The sequence below is a fragment of the Chrysochloris asiatica genome, unplaced genomic scaffold (genome assembly GCF_000296735.1).
Source record: "Chrysochloris asiatica unplaced genomic scaffold, ChrAsi1.0 scaffold00311, whole genome shotgun sequence".
In the NCBI taxonomy this organism is placed as follows: Eukaryota; Metazoa; Chordata; class Mammalia; order Afrosoricida; family Chrysochloridae; genus Chrysochloris; species Chrysochloris asiatica.
In genome coordinates, this window is record NW_006408829.1 from 1,684,656 (window position 1) to 1,701,766 (window position 17,111).

General features: G+C 40.9%; 1 protein-coding gene across 2 annotated transcripts in view; it reads right to left on the minus strand.

Annotated features, from left to right (window-relative positions):
* PRKG2 (protein kinase, cGMP-dependent, type II) overlaps window positions 1–16,892 on the minus strand; it is a 188,493-nt gene extending 171,601 nt beyond the window's left edge. For both annotated transcript variants that reach the window (XM_006875069.1, XM_006875068.1), the window contains exon 1: window positions 16,714–16,892. The gene's annotated coding sequence lies outside the window, so the exon portion shown is untranslated. The remainder of the gene's footprint in view (window positions 1–16,713) is intronic.
* Window positions 16,893–17,111: the final 219 nt, after the last annotated feature.

Consider the following 17,111-nt stretch of genomic DNA (forward strand, 5'->3'; position numbering starts at 1 on the left):
AACAACAACAACAGCCAAAATGACATCTGAAAACAATAAAAATATATTGTTCATTAGGAAGTCAGCCCTCTTCCTTAACAAGGGATGGGAGAGAACAATGAAGTGGGTTCTAGCATTTAGCAGGTGAACATGATAATATATCATATGTTATTATCATCACATTTATTTAAATACTATTTAAGTAATGTCTAACAAGAGAAAAATAGAAGGCGTAGGAAAAGTACAACTGATTGGGAAGAGTCTTGCAAGGCAAATGAACACCAGCAAAATCAGTGTGGGAGAAATCTGGCTTTGTTGTCTGTTTCTTCCAGTAGTAAAATAGTTTAAAACCAAATACTTGGCTCTGGTCTATGTAATCTCTCTCTATGCCCATCTGGAGTCAGATATAAATACACACACATATGCACATGCACACATGACACATGTATGTATGTATATATGTTTACTGTTATTGTTGTTAAGTGCCATCAAGTCAGTTCCAGCTCATAACAACCCTGTACAGGATCTCTGAGGAGCAACAGGTGAGTTTGAAGCGCTGATCCTACAGCTCAAATTGACCTTGCAGTCTAGCATATTATCATACAGTGCCACACCAGGACTCCATATATGTGCATAGATATATGTATATTTTTAAGTATGGTAGCTAATAGAAGCCAGGGTCTTAATCCAAGCAATTTTACTTTGTGTGTATGTACCCTTGGGCAATATATTAGATATGAGTGTCAATAATAGGAGAGATAAACAGACACATACATATGTCAACAGACAAGTATATAAAATATCACTGCATATCATTTAGAGTTGTTAGAAGAGTTAAATTATATAAATCATGATAAGGACTTAGCCCAGTGTCTGGAATGTTGTTCTTTGTTAGATAAATGTTAAATATTACCATTTTTGTTGTTGTTAATGATTTTTAGGCAACAAAGTATCTCATCTTTAGCAAAAATCTTACAGAATTAAGGAATTAAGGCAGGAGAACTAACAGTATATTCAGAAAGCAGATTAAAATGCATGATGGGTGAAAAGAAATGATAGGAAACAAGGCTGAAAAAGTAGTTTGGAGTAGGATATTGTTAAACTTTGTCCCTCAAGTTATGATATCAGGATTTTAATGTTCACTAAGTCTTGTTTGTTTGTTTTTTCAAGATATATGGTCAGATTTTTCCTTCCGAAAAAAATAATTCTTGTGGAAACTATTATACAATGGAGCAAATAAATGAAGAAATAAAATAATGCAAGGCTATTACACTAATCCAAGTAAGACATAATGAATACAGAATTAAGAGCAGGCTAGAATAAATTGCACTTCAATGTATATAAAAGAAAAAATCCTCACCACTGAACCAATAAATAATATCATGAATAATATAGAAAAGACTGAAGCTGTCAAAGACTTCATTTTTGCTTAGATGCACAATTAACACTCATAGACGCAGCAGTCAAGAAATTAAACAATATATTGTACTAGACAAATCTGCTGCACAAGATTTCTTTAAAGTGTTCAAGAGCAAAGATACCAATTTGAGGACTAAGGTGCATCTGGCTCCCGTCATAGTATTATCAATAGCTTCATCTGCATGTGAAAGTTGGATAACGAGTAAGGCAGGCCATAAGAGAATCAATGCATTTAAATTATGGTGTTAGAGAACAATACTGAAAGTTTCATGGACTTCCACAGAACAAAGAAATCTGTCTTGGAAGAAACACAGCCAAAATGCTTCCTAGAAGTTAGGATGGCAATAGTTTATCTATTATGCTTCGGACATGGTATCAGCAGTGACCAGTCCCTGGAAAAGGACATTATGCTTGATATGGTGGAGAACCAGTGAAAAAGAGGAAGAGACCCCCAACGAGATGGACTGACACCGTGGCTGCAGCAGTGGGTTCAAATGTAACAAAAACTGTGAGGATGACACAGGACTGGGCAGTGTTTTGTTCTGTTGTACATTGGGTGGCTTGGATCAGTAGGAACCCACTCTACAACACCTATCAACAACAAAATGTTAAAAAGCAAAGATGTCTCTTTGAAGAGAAGCCATATAACTTAACTGCAATGCAGCTGCCTGGACCTCATAGGGTTGGGGTCAGTGAGGCAGGGGTCAAGTGATAGTATTTAATCACCAAAAAAAGCAGGTGTGGTAACAACAATGGACAATCGTGTTATCAGAAAATTCTGACTCAGATGGACTTATAACATTGACTACTTACTTAGTCTCTTTGCCCCTAGGAGTGAAATAGATGGGAAACCTACTAAATATTTATTTGATATGCATAAGTGTAAAACTTCTAGGCCTAGCGAATGGCAGTCTAATTTAAATTACCAGAATAGAGTCACAGCTCTTCAATAAATTGCCATACTTGAACTAGTTTACAGACCCACAACGCTTGAAGTGATGGGGAGATGGGTTTCTTTGAGGAAGGCTCCCATGAAGCTGCCAAAAATTTATACAATTAATCTTTCTCCTAGCCTTCCCTAACAGGAAATGACTTTTATGAGAGTGACGGTTTACTGGAAAAAAGGAAATAATCAGATTTTTCTGGGATTACTTTACACTGGCTCTGAACCAACATGAATTCCATGAGATCCAAAATGTTACTATGGGGAATGTATATGAATATCAAACTATTAATTGAGTACTGGCTCAGGTCTATCTCACAGTTGGTCCAGTGGGTCCCCAACAAATTTTGTAATGAATTCCTTTGTTCCAAAATGCATAATTGAAATAGACACATTCAGCAACAGGCAAAACTCCCACATTGAATCCTTGACATGTGGACTAAGGGTTATTATGGGAGGAGAAGCCAGGTGAAAGCTCTTAGAACTGCTTTAGCTAAGAAAATTGTAAACAAACAGCAATTCTGCATTCCTAGAGGGACTGTGTTCCTGCAGAGATTAATGGCACCATCAAGAGCTTGAAAAATGTGATTCCCACCACATCCCCATCCAATTCACCTATTGACTTGTGGGGACCAAAAAGGATGGATCTTGGAGAATGACAGTGAATTGTTGCAAATGTAAACAGGTTGTAACACCAACTATTTCTGCTGTTCCAGATACAGTTTTATTGCTTGAACAAATTAATATACCTCCAGGTACCTAGTATACAATTATTGATCTATCTAATGCATTTTTCCATAACTGTATCAAAGGATTACCAGAATCAGTTTGCTTTCATCTGGTAAAACAGCAATGTATCTTCACTGTTCTACCTCAAAAATATATCAAATTCTCTAATACTATATCATAAAGGAGCTCTGGTAGTATAGTGGTTACGAATCGGGCTGTGAACCTTAAGGTCAGCAGTTCGAAACTACCAGCTGCTCCGCGGGAGAAAGATGAGGCTTTCTACTCCCATAAAGATTTACACCCTCAGAAACCCTGTACAGGGTCGCTATGGGTCGGAACCGACTCGACGGCACTTAACAACAACAACAATACTATATCATAATTTAGTCCACAGGACCTTGTTCATATGTTCTGTCCACAAGATGCCACAGTGGCCTATAACAATCATGAAATTATGCTATGTGAACCTAATACAGAAGATACATCAACTCTAGACTTATTAGTAAGGCATTTGTGTGCTAAAGGTTTGGGAAAACTGACAAAAATAGAGGCATCTTCCGTCTTAGTGAAATTTCTAGTGATCCAGTGGTGTGGGACATACCAAGCTAGTCCTTTAAATGTTTCATCTCACCCCCTCCTACAACTAAATATGGAGGAAGAATGCTTGGTCAACTTCATTGGATTTTGAAGGCAAATATCCCTTAATTGGATGCACTTAACAAAAACAACATCAACTCCAGTATATTTATCAAGTGATGTGAAAGGCTGTTAGTTTTGAGTGGAGCCCAAAAAACGAAAAGGTTCTGCAATAGACTCAGGCTGTTGTGCAAGCTGGTCTTCCATTTGGGCCCTATGCCTTGTCTAATTTAATAGTGCTTGAAGGCAGACTGAGGCTGTTTGGAGTCTTTGGAGTCAATAGGGACTGATGAATCACAGTGAATACACTTCGGACTTTGGATCAAACCTTTGCCACCCTCTGCAGATAACCACTCTCTTCAGAAACAGCTTGTGGCCTGCCACTGGGCAGAGATTATAGCTTAAAGTCACTGTACTAAATGGAAATGGTTAATGTTCAACCGTCTCAAGAGGTAGCATATGATCAAGAGCCAATGATACTGAAGGAAGTCCAAGGTGCATTGAAGGAACTGGCAAAGAGCAAGGCACCAGGAGTTGATGGAATAAAAAACTGAAATATTTCAAGAAAGTGAGGCGGCACAGGAGGCACTCACTCATCTATGCCAAGACATCTGGAAGACAACTATTTGGCCAACTGACTGGAAGAGATCCATTTTTGTGCCCATTCCAAAGAGAGGTGACCCAATGGAATGTGGAAATCATCAGACAATCTCTTTGATAGCCCATGTGAGTAAAGTTTTGCTAAAGGTAATATAGAAATGGCTACATTCATACATTGACAGAGAAATTCCAGAGATTCAAGCTGGATTCAGAAGAGGCCATGGAATAAGGGATATCATTGCTGATGTCCGATGGATCTTGGCTGAAAGCAGAGAATACCAGAAAGATGTTTACTTGTGCTTTATTGACTACACAAAGGCTTCCGATTGTGTGGATCATGACAAGCTATGGACAACATTGTGAAGTATGAGTATTCAGGAACACTTAATTGTGCTCATGAGGAATCTGTACATGGACCAGAGGCAGTTGTCCAGACAGAACATGGGAACACTGAATGGTTTAAAATTAAGAAAGGTGTGTGACAAGGTTGTATTCTTTCACCATACTTATTCAACCTGTATGCTGAGCAAATAATCTCAGAAGCTGGGTTCTATGAAGAAAAACATGTCATCAGGATTGGAGGAAGACTCATTAACAACCTGTGATATGCAGATGATAAAACCTTGCTTGATGACAGTGAAGAGGACTTAAAACATTAACTGATGAAAATCAAAGAGCACAGCCTTCGGCATGGATTGCATCTCAATGTAAAGAAAACAAAAATCCTCACCAATGGGCCAATAAACAACATTCTTATCAATGGATAAAAGATTGAAGTTGTCAAAGACTTCATTCTTCTTGGATCAACTATCAACACTCACGGAAGCAGCAGTCAAGAGATCAAACAGTGTATTGCATTAGACAAATGTGTTGAAGAGCAAAGATGTCAGCTAGAGGACTAAGGTGCTCCTGATCCAAGTCATGGTATTTTCAATAACCTCATATGGATGTGAAAGCTGGACAGTAAATAAGGAAGACCGTAGAAAAATTGATGCCTTTGCGTTGTGGTGTTGGAGGAGAATACTAAAAGTGCCATGGTCTGCCAAAAGAACCAATATATCTGTTTTGGAAGAAGTGCAGAGTGCTCCTTGGAGGCCAAGATGGCCAAACTTCGTCTCTCATACTTTGGACATATTGTCAGAAGGAAGCAGTTGCTGGAGAAGAATCTCATGTTTGGTAAGGTGGAGTGTCAGAGAAAAAGAGGAAGCCCCCCAACGAGATGGACTGGCCAAGTGGCAGCATCGACAGACTCAAGCATGGCAACAATAGTGAGGTTGTCCCAGGATCGGGCAGTGTTTTGTTCTGATGTGCATAAGGTCGCTATGGGTTGGTACTGACTCGATGGCACCTAACAACAACAACATGGACCACCAATTCAGCATGCAACCAGAACTGTCCATCATAGGTATTATCTGTCACAGAGAATCATAAAGTCAGATATACAAAACAGCACCCTATCATTAAATGGAAGTGGTACTACTGTGCAGTGAGTTATTTACTATGGCTCTTCAAGTCATTATCTTGTAACTCCTCTTTTCCTCATAGGTCTTGGGTATGATAAGTGGGAGAAGATAATGGTAGGATTGCATGATTGCATTGTGATTTAACACGGTTAACTGTGATTTTATAACTTGGAAATAGAATGAGGGTATTGGTCAGTTTTACCATCCTGCTTGTTATAAAATGAGCTATGTCAGCAACAGAAAAGAGGGCTCTCACTACCATCAAGAAACAAGAGCCAGAACTAGATTGAATCCTTTGGACCCTGAGATGCCTGCACATTGAACCTCCTTGATACAAGAGGGAGAACATGAGACAGAGCAGTGGGATTCCCAGCCCAAGTAAAACTGAGTGCCTCCTGGCAGAAGGCTTGCTTGTGGAGTGGAATGCCTTCAGACACTTATTCTGGAGGGCTCCGTTTGCTGACCCATAAAGCTAGAGCTCAGTACCTTCAGGTTGATGCTTATAGGGGAGCGGAGTACCTTTGAGGCATTAAGTAGTCCAAGATGAGCTCTGAAATATTGCCCACGTGGAGTATAATCCAAGCCAAGGGAACAATAACCAAAAAAAGGTGTACTTGTGGGCATGAATGAGAAGAGGCACTACTGACCCAAGAACTGTATCCTCAACATTTCTCATCCTGAAACATAACCCATTGACTTCCTTAATAAACCCCCTAATTATGAGTATGATATTTGAGTTATTTTTGGCCATTGCAATGAATTATCAAATCCAGCTGAGAAGTAGAAAATGCTGATGCAGGGATGGTTGGTGTCTGAATTGGTAAAGGAGGAAACAGGGTGGAGGTATGTGTGGCTTCAGTCTAGGGTAGATACTGATGATTCTTCTCCTTCCTTCCTGTAAAGCTAGAAGAAGTTAGATGTGTTCCCACCCCTTTCACAGGTATATACAGCATTTGAGCAGGACCTGAATTTACACGTAAATTACATGAGGAAGTGGTCTGAAAATCCATGGTTTCCACCGCTGTCACATTAATCTTCCTCTTGCAATCGGCACCCATGGCTTCATGGTGAGTTTCTCCTGATCAGCTGACAGACACAGAGGAAGTCTATGGCTGGTGTATGGATGTTTCTTCGTGATATGCAGGCACCACATTGAAATGGACAGGATCAGCACTGCAATTTCCTTTCTTGGACCTCCATGAAAGCCAGTAACGAAGCAGAATATTTCCTCTGGGCAAACATTTGAGCAGTGTACCCTGTTGTTCATTTTGGTTGGAATGAGAAATGGCCAGATGTGCAATTGTATACTGTTTCGTAGGCTACGGCCAATAGTTTGACTGAATGATTAGAGACTCAGAAGGAACATGATTGGAAAATTGATAGCAAGGAAGTACGAGAAAGAGGCATGTATACAGACTTCTCTGAATGAAACAAAGAAGTGAAAATATCTGTATTTCATGTGAATGCTAACTAAAGGGTGACCTCAACATTAGATTTTAACAGTCAAGTGGACAAGATGACATATTCTTTGGAAACCAGTCATCCTCTGTTCCTATCATTACTCAATGGGATCATGAACAAAATGTTCATAAACTTAGAGACAGAGATTAGGGATGGGCTCAGCAACATGTACTTCCATTCACCAAGACCAGCTTGGCTACAGCCACTACTGAGTTCCTAATCTGACAGCAGCAGAAACCAACAGTGAGCTTCCAATATGGCACCATTCCTTGGGTGATAAGCCAGAAACCTGGTTATAGGTTTACTACACTGGACTATTTCCATCATGAAAAGGGAAGTATTTTGTTCTTACTGGGTTAGACACACACTCCAGATACAGACAAATAATGCTTCTACCAAAACAAACTTATCATGGTACCTTATCATAGTATCTTATCACAGTACCTCTCATCTGACACCAACCATGTCTCTCACAGCATTTTCTACTTCATAGCTGACTCTGATAATTTATTGAAATAACTACAAAGAACTCAAAAATGATATTCACAATTATGGGGTTTATTAAAACAATAATAATAATAATAATGGGTTACATTTCAGGATGAGAAATGTTAAGGATATCACCTTGGATCAGAGAATTCACTTCACAGAAAATGAAATGTGGCAATGGGCCCATGCACATGAAATTCATTGGCCTTACCATGTTCCCATTTTACTAAAGCAGCTGATTTGATGAACAGTGAAATGCCTTTTAAGATACAATCATGGTGCCAATGAGGTGGCAATACCTTGCAGTGCTATCGTAATGTTCTTGCATGTACTCTAATCCAGCATCCAATATATGGTTCTAATTTCTCTCATAGTTAGGATTCATGCATTCAAGAACCAAGGGATGAAAATAGTAGTACCACTACTCAGCTATTATCCTTGTTGTTGTTGTCAGGTGCCATCGAGTCGGAATCGACTCATAGCGACCCCATGCACAGCAGAACAAAACAATGTCCGATCCTGGGCCAACCCCAACACCGTTGCCACACGACGCCATCAATGATGCCACCTGGCTGATACATCTCATTGGGGGTCTTCCTCTTTTTCTCTGACCCTCCATCTTACCCAGCATGACATCCTTCTCCAGCAACTGTTTCCTCCGGACAATATGTCCAAAGTATGAGAGACAAAGCTTAGCCATCCTGGTCTCCAAGGAGCACTCTGGCTGCACTTCTTCCAAAATAGAGCTATTGGTTCTTTTGGCAGTCCATTGCACTTTTAGTATTCTCCTCCAACACCACAACGCAAAGGCATCAATTCTTCTACGGTCTTCCTTATTTACTGTCCAGCTTTCACATCCATATGAGGTTATTGAAAATACCATGACTTGGGTCAGGCTCACCTTAGTCCTCAAGCTGACATCTCTGCTCTTCAATACTTTAAAAAGTTCCTGTGCAGCAGATTTGCCCAATGCAATACGTTGTCTGATTTCTTGGCTGCTGCTTCCACAAGTGTTGATAGTTGATCCAAGAAGAATGAAGTCTTTGACAACTTGAATCTTTTCTCCGTTGTTAAGAATGTTGTTTATTGGTCCAGTGGTGAGGATTTTTGTTTTTCTGACATTGAGATGCAACCCATACCGAAGGCTGTGACCCACTTATAAAATGCTTGATTCATGTACCCATGACTGTATGTTCTGTGGATCTTAGAGGAATGATCTCAACTAGAGACACAACAGTGATTCCACTGAAATACAAGTTATGAATGTCACCCAGCCACTTTGGTTCCTTTGTGCCTCTGGATCAACAGGCAAAGAAGGGAGTTACCACACAGACTTGTGTGATTGATCCTCATGATCAAGGGGAATTTGGATTGGTATTACATAGTGGAGGAAAACAAGATACTTTAGGGTATAATTTAGTGCATTAATCTTCAGTACATAGAATGTATATAGTATGAATCTAAGAAAATTGGAAGTTGTCAAAAATGAAATGGAACACATGAAGATCCATATCATAGGCATTAGTGAGCTAAAATGGACAGGTATTGGTAATTTTGAATCTGATCATTACTATGCTGGGAATAAATTCAAGAATGGCATAGCATTCATCATCAAACAGAACATTCATCATCAAACAAGTGGTGATAGACCACCACTTGTCAGTTTGAGGTACTATAGTGTCTTTCATGTTGCTGTGACTTTGGAAGCTATGCCACAGGTGTTTTAAATCCCAGCAGGGTCACCCATTGTGGACAGGTTTCAGCTGAGCTTCCAGACTAAGACAGACTAGGAAGAAGGGGAGATGGGCTACTTCCAAACACGTAGTCACTGAAAACTATATGAGTAGCATTAGAACATTGTCAGCGCCAGAATACTGAATATTGAAACATGATGAAGAGCACCAGAATATTGTCAGTGCTGGAAGATGAGCCCCTCAGGTTGGAAGGCACTCAAAATACAAGGAAGAGCTACCTCTTCAAAGTAGTGTTGACCATGATGGAGTAAAGCCTTTGGGACCTTCATTTCCTGATGGGGTACAACTTAAATGAAGAGAAATTGCTGTAAACATCCATTAATCATTGGAACATGGAATGAATTAAGTATGAATCTAAGAATATTGAAGTTGTCAAAAATGAAGTGAAACGTATAAACATCAATATCCCAGGCATTAGTGATCTGAAACGGACTGATATCGGCTATTCTGAATCTGATAATCATGTGGTTTACCATATCTGAATGACAAATTAAGAGGAATAGCATCACATACATCATCAAAAATAACATTTCAATATCAACCTTGAAGTACAACGCTGTCTGTGAATAGGATAAAATCTGTAGGCCTAAAAGGAAGACAAATTGATACAAATATTATTCAAATTTATGCACCAACCACTAAAGCCAAGGATGATGTAATTGAAGAATTCTACCAATGTCTTCAAGTCCTAGTGTGGCACTCTGAGTAAACACGCTGTACTGCAAAGTTGGTTTGAAATGCAAGGTTGGCAGTTGAAGCTCACCAGCTGTTCCTAGGAAACCCTATACAGGGTCACTATGGGTCAGAACTGACTCAATGGCACTTAACAACAACAACCAACATCTTCAGAGTCCTGGTGTGATACTTCAGGTTAATGCACTGGACTGAAAGGTCAGTTTGAATCACAAGGTTGGCAGTTCAAGCTCACCCACTGCTCTTCAGAAACCATATACAGGGTCACTATGAGTGACTCAATGGCACTTAAAAACAACAACCAACATCTTCATTCTTAAATTGATTAAACATCTAGTCAAAATGTATTGATAATTACTGGAGATTGGAAAGCAGAGGTTGGAAACAAAGAAGTTTCAGTAGTTGAAAAATAAGACGTTGGTGATAGATACGATGCTGGATATCGCATGATAGGATTTTTCAAGATCAATAACTTCTTCATTGTAAATACCTTATTTAAACAACAAAAGCATGATTACAAAAAAGGGCCTCACCAGATGGAATACACAGAAATCAAAGTGACTACATCTATGGAAAGAGATGATGGAAAAGCTCCACATCATCAGCTAAAACAAGGCTAGGGGAAGACCGTGGAATGGACCGTCAATTGCTTATTAGCAAGTTCAGGCTGAAGCTAAAGAAAATTAAAACAAGTCAACAGAGCCAAAATATGACCTTGAATATATCCCACCTGAATTTAGAGATCATCTCAGGAACATATTTGATGCATTAGACAATAACCGAAGACCACATGAGTTGTGGGATGAAATCAAGAACATCATACAGGAAGAAAGCAAAAAGTCATTAAGAAGAGAAGAAAGAAGGAAAAGAGAGACTCCTAAACTTGCTCTCCAGCATAGAGATGTTAAAGCAAATGGAAGAGATGAAAAGAAAATTTCAAAGGGTAACTTGAGAAAACAAAGTAAAATACTACAATGAAATGTGTAAAGATCTAAGGTTAGAAAACTAAAAGGGTAGAACATGCTCAGCATTTCTCAAGCTTAGGAAACTGAAGGAAAAAATGCAAGCCTCGACTTGAAATATTGAAGGATTCCACTTGCAAAACAGGGTCATGGTGTGTCACTATGGGTTAATGCACTGAACTGCAAAGTTAGTTTGAATTGCAAGATCTGCATTTCAAGATCACCAGTCGCTCCTTGGAAACCCTATACAACGTTGCTATGGGTTGGACCTACTTGGTGGCATTTAACAACAACAACAACAGTGTGGGCAAAATATTGAATGATGCAGAAAGCATCAAAAGACTGTGAAAGAAATACAGTAACTGTACCAAAAAGATATGATTGATGTTCAACCATTTCAAGAGGAAGCATTTGATCAAGAGCCAGTGAACTGAAGGAAGAAGTCAAAGGTATATTGAAGGCATTGGCAAAAAAACAAGGTTCCAGGATTTGATGGAATTCAAATGGAAATTTTTCAACAAACTGATGTGGAACTAGAGGCACTTACTCATCTTTTCCAAGAAGTTTGAAGACAGCTACCTGGACAACTCCTTGGAAACCCTATGCAGGGTCACTATAGGTTGAAACCAACTCGACAGCACTTAATAACAACAAGAACCTGGCCAACTAATTAGAAGAGATCCATATCTCTGCCCTTGCCAAAAACAGGTCCATATTTATGCCCTTGCCAAAACAACAAACAGATCTGTGTTGGAAGAAATGTAGCCAGAGTGCTCCTTGGAGGCCAGGATGGTCAAACTTCGTCTCTCATACTTTGAACATATTGTCAGGAGGGACCAGTTGCTGGAGAAGGATATCATGTTTGGTAGGGTGGAGAGGCAGAGAAAAAGAGGAAGACCCCAACGAGGTGGATTGGCCAGATGGCAGCATCGATGGAGTCAAGCGTGGCAACAATAGTGAGGTTGGCCCAGGATCGGGCAGTGTTTCGTTCTGCTGTGCATAGGGTCCCTATGAGTCGGTACTGACTCGATGGCACCTAACAACAACAACAAAGAGAGGTGACCCAATGTAATATGGAAATCATCAGACTATATCATTAATATTTCATGCAAGTGAAATAGTTCGACTGTGTGGATCATGACAAGCTATGGATAACATTGAAAAGAATGAATATTTCTGAACATTTGACTGTATTAATGAGGAACCTGTACATAGACCAAGAGGCAGTTGTTTGAATAGAACAAGGGGACACTGAATGGTTTAAAATCAGTAATTGTGTGCACCTGTACCCAGGTTGTATTCTTTCACCATATTTATTTAATGTCTATGATAAGCACATAATCTGAGAAGCTGGATTATATGAAGAAGAATGTTGTATCAGGATTAGAGGGAGACTCATTTACAACCTGCGTTATGTAGATTATACAACCTTGCTTGCTGAAAATGAAGAGGACTTAAATACTTACTGATGAAAATCAAAGAGTATGATTGTACCTCCGTGTAAGGAAAACAGAAATCCTCACAACTGGAACAATAAATAACATCATGTTAAATGGAAAAAAGATTGAAGTTGTCAGGGACTTCCTTTTACTTGGTTCTACAATCAACATTCATGGAAGCAGCAGTCAAGAAATCAAACGACATATCTCATTAGGGAAATCTGGTGCACAAAACCTCTTTAGAGTGTTCAAGAGGAAAGATGTCACCTGATCCAAGCAATGGTATTTTCAATAGCCTCATATGTATATGAAAGTTGAATAATAAATAAGGAAGACTGCAGAAGAATTGATACATTTGAACTATGGTGTTGTAGAAGAACATTAAAAGTACCATGGACTGCCAGAAGAACAAACAAATCTGTCTTGCAAGAAACACAGACAGAATGTTTCTTAGAAACCAGGATAACAAAACCTTATCTCTTATACCTCAGACATTATCAGGAGGGACCAGTCCCTGGAGAAAAACATTATAAGGCTCAGGGAAAAAGAGCAAGATCTCCAATGAGATGAATTAGCACAGCGGCAGCAGCAGTGGGCTCAAGCATAACAATAATTGTGAGGATGGCAGTGTTTTGTTATACTGTCCATAAATAAGTTCACTGCGACTGGGAGCCAACTCTATAGCACTTAACAACAACAAAATGTAATCATCCTCCATTTTGTGACCTGATGTGAGCAGCCAATTAATTGAAAGAGGAGTTTCCTTGGGGTGTAGCCTGTATTCAATGTTTGTGGACGTTTTGGCCAAGCTCAGCTTCTCAAGATCCTGTATCTAATACATTATCTTATGACCTACAGTTCTGTGTAAGCCAGCAGCCTGATGTCAATTCTGCTTATCTGGGGTTTGTAAGGAGCTCTGGTATTATAGTGGTTACAAGTCAGGCTGCCAACCTCAAGGTCAGCAGTTCAAAACGACCAGCTGTTCCGCGGGAGAAAGATGAGATTTTCTGCTCCCGTAAAGATTATAGCCTCGGAAGCCCTGTACAGGGTTGTTTATGAGTCGGAATCGACTCCACGGCACACCACGAAGGCCTTGTTATGTTTTTGTTGTTAAGGGCCGTTGAGTCAGTTCTGACAAATAGCAACTCTGCATAGAGTGTCTCGAGGCTTTCAGTCTTTGAGGGAGCAGAAAATCTCATCTTTCTCCTATGGAGCAGCTGGTGGGCTTGAACCACAGTCTTTGAGATTTACAGTCCAGTGCTTGTCGTATGGAGCCACCGTGCTCCCTTGTCAGCCCCTGTAGCCATGTTAAGCCCAGAGAAATCTCTAGTCTTATGCCCACCTCCACAATTGTGTGAGCCATTTCCTTGAAATAAACCTCTACATGCAAAGAACTCTTGTAGCACAATGGGTTACTCATTGGAATACTAACACAATGTCAGCAGTTCTAATCTACCTGCTGCTCCACAGGAGAAAGATAAGGCTTTCTGTTCTTGCAAAGACTGAAATCTTGGTGTGGCACAACAGGATAAGCACTGGACAGCATGGTCAGTTTAAACCACAAAGTCAGTGGTTCAAACCCATTAGCAGCTCCTTAGAAATCCTATATAGTTGCCAGAGCCAACTTGACCGCACTGAACAACAACATATACAAGGAAACTTCAAAATTTTGTTGAAAAATGGAACAAAAAGAATGGAATTTTCCCACCACCTTTCTGAAGCCCCTTCATGTATGTTGTTGTTGCTAAGCACCTTTGAGTCAGTGCCAACCCATAGCGATCCTGTATAGGGTTTCCAAGGAACGGCTGGTGAGCTTGAACTTCTGACCTTGTGGTTCAAACAGACCTTGGAGTCCAGCGCATTAACCCATAGACACCAGGACTCCTTTATATATGGTGGTAGTGTGCCGTGGAGTTGATTCCGACTCATAGAGACTTTGCATAGGTTTTCTGAGGCGGTAAATCTTTACAGAAGCTGAAACCCTTATCTTTCTCCCTTTGAAAAGGCTGGTAGTTTAGACCTGCTGACCTTGAGGTTAGCAGCCCAACTCGTAACCACTTCGCTGCCTTCATGTATAAGCTTCACTAATTTTACTCCTGTAGAAAATCCAACCTAATGCAACTATCTATGGTTCAGGCACTGTGGCACTGACCAAAGTCAGGAGAATGAATATGCATCATGAAGACACTGATGAGTATGAATTTATACATGTTGAGTTTATGGTGTCTATGGATTACCCAGGGGAAATGTCTACCAAGAAGAAAGGTCATGGTTAAAGATCTATTCATATGGGTAAAAAAATGTCTGTTGCTGTTGTTGTCGTTAAGTGTCACCGAGTCAGTTTCAACTCATAGCAATCTTGTATAGGGTTTCCGAGGAGCAGCTGTTGAGTTTGAACCTAGGTTCCTGTGATTCAAATTGACCTTTTGGTCCAGGGCATTATCCTGCTGTGCCACACCAGGACTCCAAGAAAGGAAGGCTAGCTCACAAAAGAAGAAAAGAAAGGAATGTCTTAATTGTTATGTACCATACCTGTAGTTATGATAGAGGTGAGGACTCAAACAACAAAGAGAAAAGAAGAGTAGTAGAAATAAGAGACTAGGAGAACTATTGTAGAGGTCCTGGAGATAAGATTTTTTAAGAGGTAACAGACTTCAACATTACAAAGCACAAACATATCAAAGTAGGTGAGATCAGAGGAAAAAGCATAGAATTTGACCTTTCAAGGAATTAATGGAGATAAAAAGACAAATGCAAATGACCATGGAAATAGCTGACAATGAGAACAAGTAACATGGTTCATGGAAAGGGCTTTTAGAACGTAAGCCAATGAAGATCGAAAAACTGGAAACAGAGAAAAGGAGCTAACTGATAGGAAAATGGCCTAGAGGAAGGCAGACAAGATGGAATCAAGGACTTGCACAATATCCAGGCACGTTATGTCTTCACTGTGAAGATTCTCATTAGCCTTGTTTGCAATGATTTCAGAGGACTGGAATTTAGTATTTCATATAAATGAGAGTGTTTCCTATTCACCGTCTTCTTAGGTCTCTTCTGGTTGGTATTGTTGAATAAGCACTGGACTGCCAGCTACAAGGTCGGTGGTTCAAACCCACCACCTGCCCCTGGAAACCCTGAAAAGGAACTTTGAGTCAAATTCTACTCAATGGCACTTAACAACAACAACATTCTTAGCCATACAACAATGAGGATACCTCTAATTCTCTGAAAATAATTCTCCACCACATTAGTTCATACCCTCCTGTGTCTAACTAAACAGGAGTACAGCCACTATATGTTGTGTAAAACAATCTCCTTCCCTATGAGTTATATAGAAAATAGCAAAGAGACAATATTTCGGAAGGAAGTGTATGCACGGGTTATGGAAGGGGCGGGGTAAGTATAAATTACTCCCTTTCTTTATAAAAGAGCCCATGGAAACTTCAGAAACAAAATAAAGATCCACTGGTCAAGTTAATTCAGTCTGCTTGGTTTTTTTCTATGCTCTGCTAAGGCTTCTACAACTGAATTTGCACCCTATATTGTCTCAACCTTGAACCCATTTATTTCCCTCTCATCCCCAAAGTGACTGATGTATTGATTTTGCTTGTTTGCTCTTGTTTCTTCATCACCAGGAAATGCAGAGCAAGAAATGTAGAAACACCTCACGGTACACAAGATACCCACACAAGTTTACAAGGACTCATAAAAGTCCCTCCCAGAGTACTGGTCTCCTAGCAGCTACCTAGAAAGCCCAGAGCACACTTACTGATTGCATGCCTTTCCCACGGCCCAGAGCAACAGCCTCTATGCCTCTCACAGCTACCCCTGGTAAAAGCCCTAGGAAGAGAGAACCCTATGTACTCCCCATTGGACTTGGGCTCGCCTATGCCGCCCAAATCTAGCTTCTTAAAAGCAAGAAGTCTTTCCCACCCTCCCGGAGGTCATGAAATGCTGTCACACCAAGCAAACGCAACGTATGCACACGTCCACACACAAACAGCACAAGCAGAACAGTCGGGTGTGGATTCTAGGCGCACAGCGCGCAACGCCTGCACAGCATGCACAACATGTACAAGCGCGCGCCCGGCCCTTGTCCATACCGGCGCACCCCAGGAGCCCAAGCCTAAGGCAGGCTAACCTCACCAGACAGCCTGGTAAGTTTCCAGGTGCACGGCTTGTCACCTCTCTGCGGCCGCCCGTGCGTCTCCACGTCCTCTCTCACGCCGTCCTCACCAGCCGCCTGCGGCGCCCAAGCTAAGCTCGGTCTGTTCCGCGAGCCGGGTGGTGCGCACCGTGCGCAACGCGGGCCCGGGGCTGCCGGCGCCGCCGCTCAGGCTACGTAGGAGCTAGGGGCGCGGGCGAGCGCGCTGCGGGCAGGAGCTGCCGTGGCGTAGGTTCTGCCGCTAGGATCCTCCGCGGGGGCCGTTGCAGAGGAGGAGCGCAGAGAGGGAGGAGAGAGAAAAGGAGGAGAAGGAGGAGGGAGGGGGTCAGCCGGGGCTATTGCGTGGAAGCAGGGAGCCCGGCTTCCCTAAAGGTGGGGT